Below are 13,851 nucleotides of genomic sequence, written 5' to 3' on the forward strand. Positions count from 1 at the left end.
GAGCTTCCCTGAGACGATTTCTGACAGTTTCTGCAGAAATTCTTCGGTTGTGCAAGCCCACACTTTCAGCAACTGTCCGGGTGGCTGTTCTCAGACGATCCAGCAGGTGAAGAAACCAGATGTGGAGGTCCTGGGCTGGCGTGGTGGTCTGCGGTTGTGAGGCCGGTTGGACGTACTGCCAAATTCTCTAAGACGACGTGGGAGGCGGCTTACGGTAGAGAAATTAGCATTCAATTATCTGGCAACAGCTCTGGTGGACATTCCTGCAGTCAGCATGCCAATTGCATGCTCCCTCAAAACTTGGAGACATCTGTGGCATTGTGTTATGTAACAAAACTGCACATTTTAGTTGGGCCTTTTATTGTCCCCAGCACAAGGTGCACCTGTGTAAAGATCATGCTTTCTATTCAGATTATTGATATGCCACACCTGTCAGGTGGATATATTGTCTTGGCAAAGGAGAAATGCTCACTAACAGGGATGTTAACTAATTTGGGCACAAAATTTGGGAGAAATAAGCTTTTCGTGCATATGGACATTTTCTGGGATCTTTTATTTCAGCTCGTGAAACACGGGACCAACATTTTACATGTTGCGTTCATATTTTTGTTCACTGTAGGTAAAATGTTTCTCTTAGTGCTGACAATAATGTCTTAGAAGACGAGTGAGAGCGAAACAGCATAAATAATGTATGGAGAAGAAAAGATGGAGAGAAACCTAAACCACGTGTGTGTTTAATGTCTCAATTGTCAAATTGTCTTAGTTGTAATACAAAAAAATGAATGAACCAAAATGAACAGCAATGACCTTGCCCTGAAAGTAAGACAAAACATACTGTGTTTATGCACAGTTGCACACATTCACTGAAGACAGCAGGGACCCAACATTTTATATCGTGACAGCATTCTCCACACAGTCGCTCCAAAACTGGTTTGTGTTGTGGCCGAGCCTTTGGGATTTTCTTGTAACTCACCAAATAAACAAAAACAATATTTTTTGTCAGAAACACAGGAACATGGCTCACAAGTGGGTCCTGATGAAGCATTTTGGAAAAGATGTTGTAGGGGGGTACACTACATTACCAAAAGTATGTGGACACCTCCTCGTCGAACATCTCATTGCAAAATCATGAGCATTCATATGGAGTCACTCCAGAGAATGTGATTCCACTGCTCCAGAGTCCAATGGCGGCAAGCTTTACCCACTCCAGTCGACGCTTGGCATTGCGCATGGTGATCTTAGGCTGTGTGCAGCTGCTGGGCCATTGAAAAACATTTCATGAAGCTCCCGACGAACAGTTCTTGTGCAGACATTGCTTCCAGATGCAGTTTGGAACTTGGTAGTGAGTGTTGTAACCGAGCACAGACGATTATTACTCACTACGCGCTTCAGCAGTCAACGGTCCCGTTCTGTGAGCTTGTGTGGCCTACCACTTTGCAGCTCAGCCATTGTTGCTCCTAAACATTTTTACTTCACAATAACAGCGCAAAGTGGTAGACCGGGGCAGCTCTAGCAGGGCAGACATTTGATTAACTGACTTGTTGGAAAGGTGGCATCCTATGACAGTGCCAAGTTGAAAGTTACTGAGATCTTCAGTAAGGCCATTATTCTGCCAATGTTTGTCTATGGAGATTGCATGGCTGTGTGCTCGATTTTATACACCTGTCAGCAATGGGTGTGGCTGAAATAGCCAAATCCACTAATTTGAAGGGGTGTCCACAAACTTTGTATATACAGTGTATATCTGACATCTCAACAAGAACCTTTGAAGCCTGCCGGCATTGGCCAAAGCTTGCTCATCTCAGTCTAAATAAGTCAAGAGGTAGCCTATCATTCTACTTTGTGGTATTATCCTGAATTCCATGAAAGCTTTGTTCCAAATCAGGCCTTATTCCCTTACGTTACAAAGAGAGCAAACAGAAGTGATACTATTTATTCGTGCCAAAGCATCTCTTGCTGAGACTCCAGAATCTCAGTCATAAACAACAGGCAGCTCCTTGCAGTCTACTAAATAATAAAATTATTATTTCCTAAACAAAACATCATCAACAACACAGAATGCCTCTAGGGCTAAGGTTTGATCATTTTTAAGATGTGTACTGATAACGGCACCATATTATCATTGTTAAAAATGTAACATTTATCTACCACCTCAGTCATACAATACAAGAACTCCATGCTTCACACACACTATATGTCCAAAGGTATGTGGACACTTGCTCATCAAACATCTCATTCCAAAATCATGGGCATTAAAATGGAGTTGGTTCCCCCTTTGCTGCTATAACAACCTCCACACTTCTGGGAAGGGTCCCGTGTGGCTCAGTTGGTAGAGCATGGTGTTTGCAACGCCAGGGTTGTGGGTTTGATTCTCACGGGGGACCAGTATGGAAAAAAACATTTTTATGAAAACGTATGAAATGTATGCCTTCCCTACTGTAAGTCGCTCTGGATAAGAGTGTCTGCTAAATGACTAAAATGTAAATGTAAGGGTTTCTACTAGATGTTGGAACATTGCTGTGGGGACTTGCTTCCATTCAGCAACAAGATTAGGCCTGGCTTGCAGTCGGCATTCCAATTCCTCCCAAAGGTGTTCGATGGAGTTGAGGTCAGGGTTCTGTGCAGGCCAGTCAAATTCTTCCACAACGATCTTAACAAACCATTTCCGTATGGCTTTGTGCATGGGGGCATTGTCATGCTGAAACAGGAAAGGGCCTTCCCCAAACTCTTGCCACAAAGTTGGAAGCACAGAATCTTCTAGAATGTAATTGACGCTAGCAGACACTAGCGTTAAGATTTCCCTTCACTGGAATTAAGGGGCCTAACCCAAACCATGAAAAACAGCCCGAGACAATTATTCCTCCAACCACCAAACTTTATAGTTGGCACTATGCCTTGAAGGAGGTAGCGTTTTCCTGGCATCCGTCGGACTGCCAGATGGTGAAGCGTTATTCATCACTCCAGAGTCCAATGGCGGCTTGTGTGCGGCTGCTCGGCCATGGAAACCCATTTCATGAAGCTCCCGACGAACAGTTCTTGTGCAGACGTTGCACGATTTTTACACGCTAATCGCTTCAGCACTCGGCAGACCTGTTCTGTGAGCTTGTGTGGCCTACCAATTCGCGGCTGAGCTGATGTTTCTCCTAGACGTTTACACGTCCCAATAACAACACTTACAGTTGAACGGCGCAGCTCTAGCAGGGCAGAAATTTGACAAATTAACTTGTTGGAAAGGTGGCATGCTATGACAGTCCCAAGTTGAAAGTCACTGAGCTCTTCAGTAAGGCCATTGTACTGCCAATGTTTGTCTATGGAGACTACATGGCTGTGTGCTCGATTTTATACACCTGTCAGCAATGTGTGTGGCTTAAATAGCTTAATCCCCTATTTGAAGGGGTGTCCACATACTTTTGTATATATAGTTTACCTCACACATTTCACATGGGTTTCAGTCCTGGAATTGAGGCGGTCCTGTTTGCTCATACTAGTGTGAAGTTCCCCCTGTGTGACCTCCTATTGAGAGACACAGAGGTGCCTCTTAAACAAACAATTGTCACAGTAACGATTCACTGTGTATTGACACTGACAGTCTGACCCAGCCCATCCCATGAATCCACTCCATTCTTATTCATTTAACTTAATCTGCACTGAAGAGGACATTGTTATTGACCAAAGGGAGGTGGTTTACCAAAATCTGACCTAAATTCTTAACAATGTGCCATTCAAGAGTCTAAAAAAACATGGGGATAAGGAGCAAGACAGAGATTGAGAGGAAAAATGGAGAGACAGACAGGAACAGTTGGGTTTACCAACAGGGACAGCTGGGTTTACCAACAGGGACAGCTGGGTTTACCAACAGGGACAGCTGGGTTTACCAACAGGGACAGCTGGGTGTCCTCTTGGGAGGGAAGTGGCGAGTTGATGCCTGGAGCCATAAGGTAGGCACGGCATCTAGGATTGTTTTCCTTAACACAAACCAATCAATATACAAAGCACAGCAAGGCAGTGTGAGTAGCTAGATCTCAACATTCCACAATCAGTTTAGAATGTTTATAAATAATCAAGGTAAGTTCATAAGTAATCAAGAGAAACATGGCATGAGAGGGGTGAGGACCTGGGGTGTCTGGTAAAACACAACAAGACTCCTATGGTGTGAGTCAGAGGTAACTACTGACACATCAGGATGGCAGATGTGTTCAGAGACACAGGTACAATAACTCAGCACTAAAACCACATTCCTGAGTAAATCCTACAGGAAAGAAAGGAGTTTTAGAGGAAAATCCACACTCAGTAAAACCAAATTAGATGAGAGACAGATCAAAGAAACAACAGGGATGGACACCTGGGAGTTTTAACTCTACCAGAGGTAGAGGTAGAGTTTCTCATGATAAGCTGTAGACCACACCATCTACCTAGAGTTTTCATCTGTATTTTTCGTAGCTGTCCACCACAGACCGATGCTGGCACTAAAACCGTGTTCAATGAGCTGTATAAGCAAACAAGAAAATGCTCATCCAGAGGCACCGCTCCTAGTGGCCAGGGACTTTAATGCAGGGAAACTTAAATCAGCTTTACCTCATTTCTATCAGCATGTTAAATGTGCAACCACAGGAAAATAAATTCTAGACAACCTTTACTCCACACACAGAGATGTGTACAAAGCTCTCCTTCGCCCTCCATTTGGCAAATCTGACCATAATTATATCTTCCTGATTCCGGCTTACAATCAAAAAAAAGCAGGAAGCACCAGTGACTCGGGCTATAAAAAAAAGTGGTAAGATGAAGCAGATGCTAAACTACAGGACTGCTTTGCTAGCACAGACTGGAATATGTTCCGGGATTCTTCCGATGGCATTGAGGAGTACACCACATCAGTCACTGGCTTTATCAATAAGTGCATCAAGGACATCGTCCGAACAGTGACTGTACGTACATACCCCAACCAGAAGCCATGGATTACAGGCAACATTCACACTGAGCTAAAGGGTAGAGCTGCCGCTTTCAAGGAGCGGGACTCTAACCCGGAAGCATATAAGAAATCCCGCTATGCCCTCTGACAAACCATCAAACAGGCAAAGCGTCAATACAGGACTAAGATCAAATCGTACTACATCGGCTCCGACGCTCATCGAATGTGGAATGGCTTGCAAACTATTACAGACTACAAAGGGAAGCAAAGCCGAGAGCTGCCCAGTGACACGAGCCTACCAGATGAGATGAATAACTTATATGCTCACTTCGAGGCAAGTAACACTGAAACATGCATGAGAGCATCAGCTGTTCCGGACGACCGTGTGATCACGCTCTCCGCAGCCGATGTGAGTAAGACCTTCAAACAGGTTAACATTCACAAGGCTGCAGGGCCAGACGAATTACCAGGACGTGTACTCCGAGCATGCGCTGACCAACTTGCAAGTGTCTTCACTGACATTTTCAACCTCTCCCTGTCTGAGTCTGTAATACCAACATGTTTCAAGCAGACCACCATAGTATTCTTGGGCATAGCGACTAAGGTAACCTGCTTAAATGACTACCGACCCGTAGCACTCACGTCTGTAGCCATGAAATGCTTTGAAAGGCTGGTCATTGCTCACATCAAATCCATTATCCCAGAAACCCTAGACTCACTCTAATTTGCATATGGCACCAACAGATCCACAGATGATGCACTCTCTACTGCACTCCACACTGCCCTTTCACACCTGGACGAAAGGAACACCTATGTGAGAATGCTATTCGTTGACTGCAGTTCAGCGTTCACCACCATAGTGCCCTCAAAGCTCATCACTAAGCTAAGGACCCTGGGACTAAACACCTCCCTCCGCAACTGGATCCTGGACTTCCTGACAGGCCGCCCCCAGGTGGTAAGGGTAGGTAACAACACATCCGCCATGCTGATCCTCAACACAAGGGCCCCTCAGGGGTGCGTGCTCAGCCCCCTACTGTACTCCCTGTTCACTCATGACTGCACGCCCAAGCACGACTCCAACACCATCATTCAATTTGCTGATGACACAAAAGTGGTAGGCCTGATCACCGATAATGATGAGACAGCCAATAGGGAGGTCAGAGACCTGACCGTGTGGTGCAAGGACAACAACCTCTCCCTCAACGTGATCAAGACAAAGGAAATGATTGTGGACTACAGGAAAAGGAGGACTGAGCACGCCCCCATTTGCATCGACAGGGCTGTAGTGGAGCAGGTTGATGTGGACGCCAAGTTCCTTGGCATTCATATCCCAACAAACTAACATGATCCAAGCACACCAAGACAGTCATGAAGAGGGCATGACAAAACCTATTCTCCCTCAGGAGACTGAAAAGATTTGGCTTTTTTAATTATTTTTAATTTCACCTTTATTTAACCAGGTAGGTCAGTTGAGAACAAGTTCTCATTTACAACTGCGACCTAGCCAAGATAAAGCAAAGCAGTGTGACAAAAAACAACAGCACAGAGTTACACATGGAATAAACAAACGTACAGTCAATAACACAATAGAAATAGTCTATATACAGTGTGTGCAAGTGGTGTGAGGAGGTAAGGCAATAAATAGGACATAGTAGCGAAGTAATTACAATTTAGCAAATTAACACTGGAGTGATAGATGTGCAGATGATGATGTGCAAGTAGAAATACTGGTGTGCAAAAGAGCAAAAAATAAATAAAAACAATATGGGGATGAGGTAGGTAGATTGAATAGGCTATTTACAGATGGGCTGTGTACAGCTGCAGTGATCGGTAAGCTGCTCAGATAGCTGATGCTTAAAGTTAGTGAGAGATCTATAAGTCTCCAACTTCAGCGATTTTTGCAATTTTTTCCAGTCATTGGCAGCAGAGAACTGGAAGGAAAGGCAGCCAAAGCAGGTGTTGACTTTGGGGATGACTAGTGAAATATACCTGCTGGAGCATGTGCTACGGGCGGGTGTTGTAATGGTGACCAGTGAGCTGAGATAAGGCGGAACTTTACCTAGCAAATACTTATAGATGACCTGGAGCCAGTGGGTCTGGCGACGAATATGAAGCAAGGGCCAGCCGACGAGAGCATACAGGTCGCAGTGGTGGGTGGTATATGGGGCTTTGGTAACAAAACGGATGGCACTGTGATAGACTGCATCCAATTTGCTGTGTAGAGTGTTGGAGGCTATTTTGTAAACGACATCGCCGAAGTCGAGGATCGTTAGGATAGTCCGTTTTACGAGGGTATGTTTGGCAGCGTGAGTGAAGGAGGCTTTTGTCACGACTTCCACCGAAGGTGGCTCCTCTCCCTGTTCAGGCGGTGCTCGGCGGTCGTCGTCGCCGGCCTACTAGCTGCCACCGATCCATTTTTCCTTTTCGTTTGTGTCTGTCTGTTTTGTTTTACACCTGTGTCCTATTAGTTAATTTCGGTGGGTTTATTAACCCCTGCTGCCTGCTATTCTTTGTGCGGGATTATTTGCTGTTGTTGCTACGATAGGGGTGCGTGTTTGCACCACAGGGTTTTGTTTTCTCACGGTCGTGTTGTACAGGTGTAGTTTATTTAGTAGTAGAGGTTTCTCCTCCGTGTGTTACGTTTATTTCCCTGTGTGTGGCGACTTCGTTGGGTGTGTTTCCCCACCTGTTGTTGTCGTGTTTGGGACGTTCTAATAAACGTTTGTGCTTCTGGAAATCCTTGCTCTCCTGCTCCTGACTCTTGCACCTACCTCTCTTAGGAGGCACGTAACAGCTTTGTTGTGAAATAGGAAGCCGATTCTAGATTTAATTTTGGATTGGAGATGTATAATGTGAGTCTGGAAGGAGAGTTTACAGTCTTGCCAGACACCTAGGTATTTGTAGTTGTCCACATATTCTAAGTCAGAACCGTCCAGAGTAGTGATGCTAGTGGGCGGGCGGGTGCGGGCAGCGATCGGTTGAAAAGCATGCATTTAGTTTTACTAGCGTTTAAGAGCAGTTGGAGGCCACGGAAGGAGTGTTGTATGGCATTGAAGCTCGTTTAGAGGTTTGTTAACACAGTGTCCAAAGAAGGGCCAGATGTATACAGAACGGTGTTGTCTGCGTAGAGGTGGATCAGGGAATCACCCGCAGAAAGAGCGACATCGTTGATATATACAGAGAAAAGAGTCGGCCTGAGAATTGAACCTGTGGCACCCCCATAGAGACTGCCAGAGGCCCGGACAACAGGCCCTCCGATTTGACACACTGAACTCTATCTGAGAAGTAGTTGGTGAACCAGCCGAGGCAGTCATTTGAGAAACCAAGGCTGTTGAGTCTGCCGATAAGAATACGGTGATTGACAGAGTCGAAAGCCAAGGCCGATGAAGACGGCTGCACAGTACTGTCTTTTATCGATGGCGGTTATGATATCGTTTAGGACCTTGAGCATGGCTGAGGTGCACCCGTGACTAGCTCGGAAACCGGATTACACAGCGGAGAAGGTACGGTGGGATTAGAAATGGTCAGTGATCTGTTTGTTAACTTGGCATGGGTCCTCAGATCCTCAAAAGGTTTTGCAGCTGCACCAGAGAGCAACCTGACGGGTTGCATCACTGCCTGGTATGGCAACTGCTCGGCCTCCGACCACAAGGCACTACAGAGGGTAGTGCGTACAACCCAGTACATCACTGGGGCCAAGCTTCCTGCCATCCAGAAGCTCATAGGTTGAAACTCAAATTGCACGGCCTCCCGAGTGGCGCAGTGGTCTAAGGCACTGTATCGCAGTGCTAGCTGTGTCACTAGAGATTCTGGGTTCGAGTCCAGGCTCTGTGGCAGCCGGACACGACTGGGAGACCCATGGGGCGGAGCACAATTGGCCTAGCGTCGTCCGGGTTAGGGGAGGTTTTGGCCGGCAGGGATGTCCTTGTCCCATCGCGCACTAGCGACTCCTGTGGCGGACCGGGTGCAGTGCACGCTGACACGTTCGCCAGGTGTACGGTGTTTCCTCCGACACATTGGTGTGGCTGACTTCCGGGTTAAATGGGCATTGTGCCAAGAAGCAGTGAGGCTTGGTTGGGTTGTGTTTCGGAGGAAGCACGGCTCTCGACCTTCGCCTCTCCTGAATCTGTACAGGATTTGCAGCGATGAGACAAGACTATACCAATTGGATACCACGAAATTGGAGAGAAAAAAGGGTAAAACATATATATTTTTTTAATAAAGAAACTCAAATTGCTGGCCCACTTGGGGGTAAATGTAGGGAAAAACCCTGGCTATAGGCTACAGGAAGATAGCAAAATATAGGACAAAAAACAAAGGGAGCCCCCGCTAGCACATGCTAGGAGTTAGACAATGGTTATGGTGATAAAGATGAGCTGCGGAGGGAAACATGCTTATTATAACATGAACTGTACTGTGAGCGCAGGCAGGCAGGCAGCCCCTGTGCAGCATGCAAACCAACCAGGAGTTTAATATTTAATTCCAGGGGGACGGACACAAGGTCAAGGCTGCAGGGCAGGGCAGGCCTCTCTCTCTCTCTCTACCATGTTCACTCTCACAACACCACGTATCCTTACAAACTTAGCTTATTATATGATAATATTCACAAGCTATATAGCCCCACCACTGCAGGTCAGGCTAAAATCCATACACAGCTCAGTTAACAAATTGTCTGTCCAAAAACCTATTAATTTGCATGTTTTAGTGCATACTACTTTAAATAATGTGATATAGGCTACTTCTGTATGTCATTGCCAAAGGGAAATCCTTTGTTATTCATAGCAACCCTTTGCCTTGATACTATTATGATGTTGATGCTAGAAGCAGACACCCACAGAACAGCAGCTGAAATGTGACCTAGGCTCCAGTGCAGATAGACAGGGTAGGATCCAGTGCAGACAGACAGGGTAGGATCCAGTGCAGATAGACAGGGTAGGATCCAGTGACACACTCACTCCTGGTAGTGGCTACAACCATTATTTACACAGCTGCTGGCTGCTTCTGTCATGAACTGTCAAATGACACAAACTCACTTCAACAGATATGCTACATATACACTAATAATAAGTAACCCATTTTTTTAAGTAACATTCTCTGACCAGCATCCTTTTTTAGAAGAGATCTCTCTCATAAGTAAACATTGCTGTATCACACAAATATCTTTAAAATACCGTCTCTCTTCTGTAGCTGTGCCACATTTTCTCTGTGTTCGTTCATGTTACTTTCTTCACCTGACTTAATTACGATAATAATAGTGTAGTGGGTATGCAGTATTCCCGGAGGACAGTTAGCGAGACTAAACCATTACCTTAACATAAGGGGTGGGGGATAGAAAGTTAACAAGACAACTGAGGAAATGTCCACAACTGGGAAGGAACTTCAATTGAAAATGCAGAGTTTGAAATATATATCTTAGCATATGCATTTTGGCCAAAAATAAGTTTTCCATTTTGTTAATTCTATAGTCATTTTAATGTGCTTACCCCTCAAAATGTCCAATGTTGGTTTTGCCCGAGATAGATGCAGGTGAGTCAAGGGGCTCCAAGAGAAAGTAGGCATATGCTTGTTCTGGCTCTAGCTGTTCTCCCTGTATCACTACAATATAATTATTTCCTAATCTAAAGAATGAAGATCACAAAAGACATGAAGTCAAAAAGAGCTAATTGGTGCACTAAAAGTCATGTTTTTAGTAGGCAGAAGGAGGGAAGCCATTTTGTTAGTAAATACAGTCCTCAGGATGTATTATGGTCTGTCTTCCTCTCATTCAACAAACTGCACCTGAACAGCCAGCCACCAGCTGGACCCTGTGGAGGGTTTATAGAGGGTTGGAGGGTCAGGTGACATTCCAATATGATCTCTTCTCACTCTTTGTACCTCCCTGAACTACTGATCATAACATGCTTATCAGCACAGCCCAGGGCAGTTTAGCACATGGGGGCTAATCCTATGGCAAGCCCAGTATTCCCATTTTGAAACCCTTCCCTCTGCCCTTGATGGCTCGCTACCCTATGTCGATCTGAACAACTGTATAGGAGAAAGCAATCCAGTGATTCCTCCCCCTACTAGATATCTGGTAGGTTCAAAGTAGAAGAAGAAAATTTTTAAGAAATTGTATGAAATGTATGCATTCACTACTGTAAGTCGCTCTGGATAAGAGCGTCTGCTAAATGACGTAAATGTAAATGTAAATGTAAGAGTATGGAACGTGTCCCTATGTCCAGGGAGATAATTAATATACTGTTTTCCCATGATCCATAATACATGAAGGGATCTCTATGTATTCCAAATCAAATGTTATGTCACATGCACCAAATACATCGGGTATAGACTTTACCGTGAAATGCTTGCTTACGAGCCCTTCAACAACGCAGAGTTAAAAAATAATAATACAAAGAAGTCCTTGAAGTGAAAATGTCCTCGTAATCGCCAGCGCTTGATATTGGTTCAAAAAAATCTTGACACATCACAATGTGTATGATACAAGGTATACCACTTTGTGCACTTTCACCTATCCAACTGAGACTGGGTCAGTTTGGGTGTGACCCAAGGAGATCCTTGAGTAGATCCTTATGTCCGGCAGCTTATAAGTACTTTCAGGGAACATCAAGCTAGTTGCTCGAATCCTGTCAGTCCGTGTCAGTTGGACATAAATGGCATGGACATGGTGTCTCGTTGGCGTAACAGACACTTATGTGTTTCCACCTGTGTCTGAAAACTCCCTTTCCATGCCGTGAAGTGGAATTGACTGTAAATAGCATACTTTATAGAAAAGTAGAATAATCATTCTACCGAAATTCATATTTAACAATGTCATGAAACCAACCTGTAATTCATACATCAAATGAATGACTGGCTCTAGTTAACTTGGGCTTCAAGAAAACCATGTGCACAAACCATACCCCTAGACAAGCACTCAAAAAGGTTAACTGTCTGCCATCCACTGATTTCCTGACAATGTTTCCTTTACGTTCTGTAACATCCTCTAATTGTCATGCATAATGAACTCAAAGACCATGCAAAAAAGATCACTTCTAAAGTGATCAGTACCAAAAATGTCACACTGCATTGGCAACAACGTAGAAAATCCCTTTCTGAGAACGGGAGTGTTTCTCAGACAGACCAAAGCAACAGCAGTGAATTACCCTGAGGCACTGTCCAGGACAGATTTGGACAAGTCCCTCAGATCCTGGCAGCTCTAGATATCCTTGTTCAAGAATGTGTTCATAATAAGTGTTAATACCAGCGCTGGTTAAATGAGCGTGGGAACATGCACACCTTACAGGCCTCATCTCTAATAACTCCACTGTTAAAGCTGAAATTATAAACAAAGTAACCATCTTAAAAGTTCAATCTGTAGGATAATCTTAGACACTAAAAAGGGACAGATTACAAAAATTGCTTTGGAAAATAAGCAGTAAAAATTACGTTGTAACTGCATTAACTATTGATGGGCCCTGTGTATTGTATGTATGCATGTTCCATATCATCATCCTGTACATGTATGCAGCAACAGCTCGAGGAGATACACGTATGTCAGAAAATCCTACAAACATAGAATTTTGCAGTATTCAGAATAAAATCTTGAAATCTCTTGGCAATTTAGTGTCCAACACGATATGGGAATTCATCAATGTGTCATGATGAAATGTCAAAATGTACGGTATGCTACAACCAGTAGTAATCACGACCCCAAATAGGCAGATGTTTTGGTTTTTCATGTGAGACAGGTTTAGAACGCAGTGGGAAGGCAACAAAAACATTACCGTGTAATTAGTGAGGTTGTCAAATAGTATAATTATAAAAAAATATATTACTGATTAAAAATTGTAATTCTAACAGCGAGAGACACATGGCCATCACTACCATTCAATTAAACCCGGTTAAATAGGCTAATACAGCAATAGCCTACGCAGATGGACACCAACAGTAGGGTTGATGAAGGCATGTATTGCATTTCTTAATTGCGCCAGGACAGACTTTGAATGCACGTTTTGGTTGTAAAGTAATTCTACAAAATTATATTGCAGAAGGTTACTTGCCTGAAAAGGAACCCAGTGATGAAGATTTGAAATCGCAAATTAACGAAGACGTGCCATGAACTCATGGATTGTGGCTACAATATATTCCGTGATGTACACGTCCCTATAGTGTTACAACGAAGAGTTCATAGAGCCTATAGAATCCCATCCCTGAGAATATGACTGATGTGTGCGGAGGTCTCCATGGTGCTGTTCAATGTTGTAAAGCCACGGGAGACTGCCCGATCAAAGCCTCGAGATTATGTTCTTTGACTAAAATGTTACAATGTAGTTTAGCAATTGCCCATTCGCCATAATTTCCAGATATTGTTCTTCTGCGTATCCAACGTGGCTCCATATTCCAATTGAAATTCATCAGCTGCCCTTTTCTCGCGCGTCTACAACCCCATCCTCCCTTGCGTCTATGCCTTGCGCTGCGCATCTCAAACAAACGTGAAATCTGTCTTCACGGGAAAGGTTGTCCTACTTGGATAAGATATAGAATGTTTTTAATAGCATGCTTCATGTCACACATAATTACAATTTAACTCATGTTTTAGAATTAAATAAATACCTGCGTTTTGCAAGAATACATGTCCAATGCCGTGGCGCTCGTGACGTCCTGCATTACTGTTTGCTCAATTCACAAACCATGGTCACACCTAATATGTAAATTAGTAACGCGCTTTAGCCTTAGAACATAACCACATATCCTATAGCTAGAAGACCGAGGTAGTTTTTCTTTCAGTATGGTCATTCACTGCCTCCTGTTGTACCCCATATTTAAAAATTAATCCAACCCTGAATCATTTTGTTGTTGAAAAAAAAATGTGTTTGCCTTTTATACAATATAAATTAATTTAAATGAATCACAGACATTTGTTTGGCTAAAATACTTCCCATATTTACGTCGTAAACCACCAC

The sequence above is a fragment of the Salmo trutta genome, chromosome 14 (genome assembly GCF_901001165.1).
Source record: "Salmo trutta chromosome 14, fSalTru1.1, whole genome shotgun sequence".
Classification (NCBI taxonomy): domain Eukaryota; kingdom Metazoa; phylum Chordata; class Actinopteri; order Salmoniformes; family Salmonidae; genus Salmo; species Salmo trutta.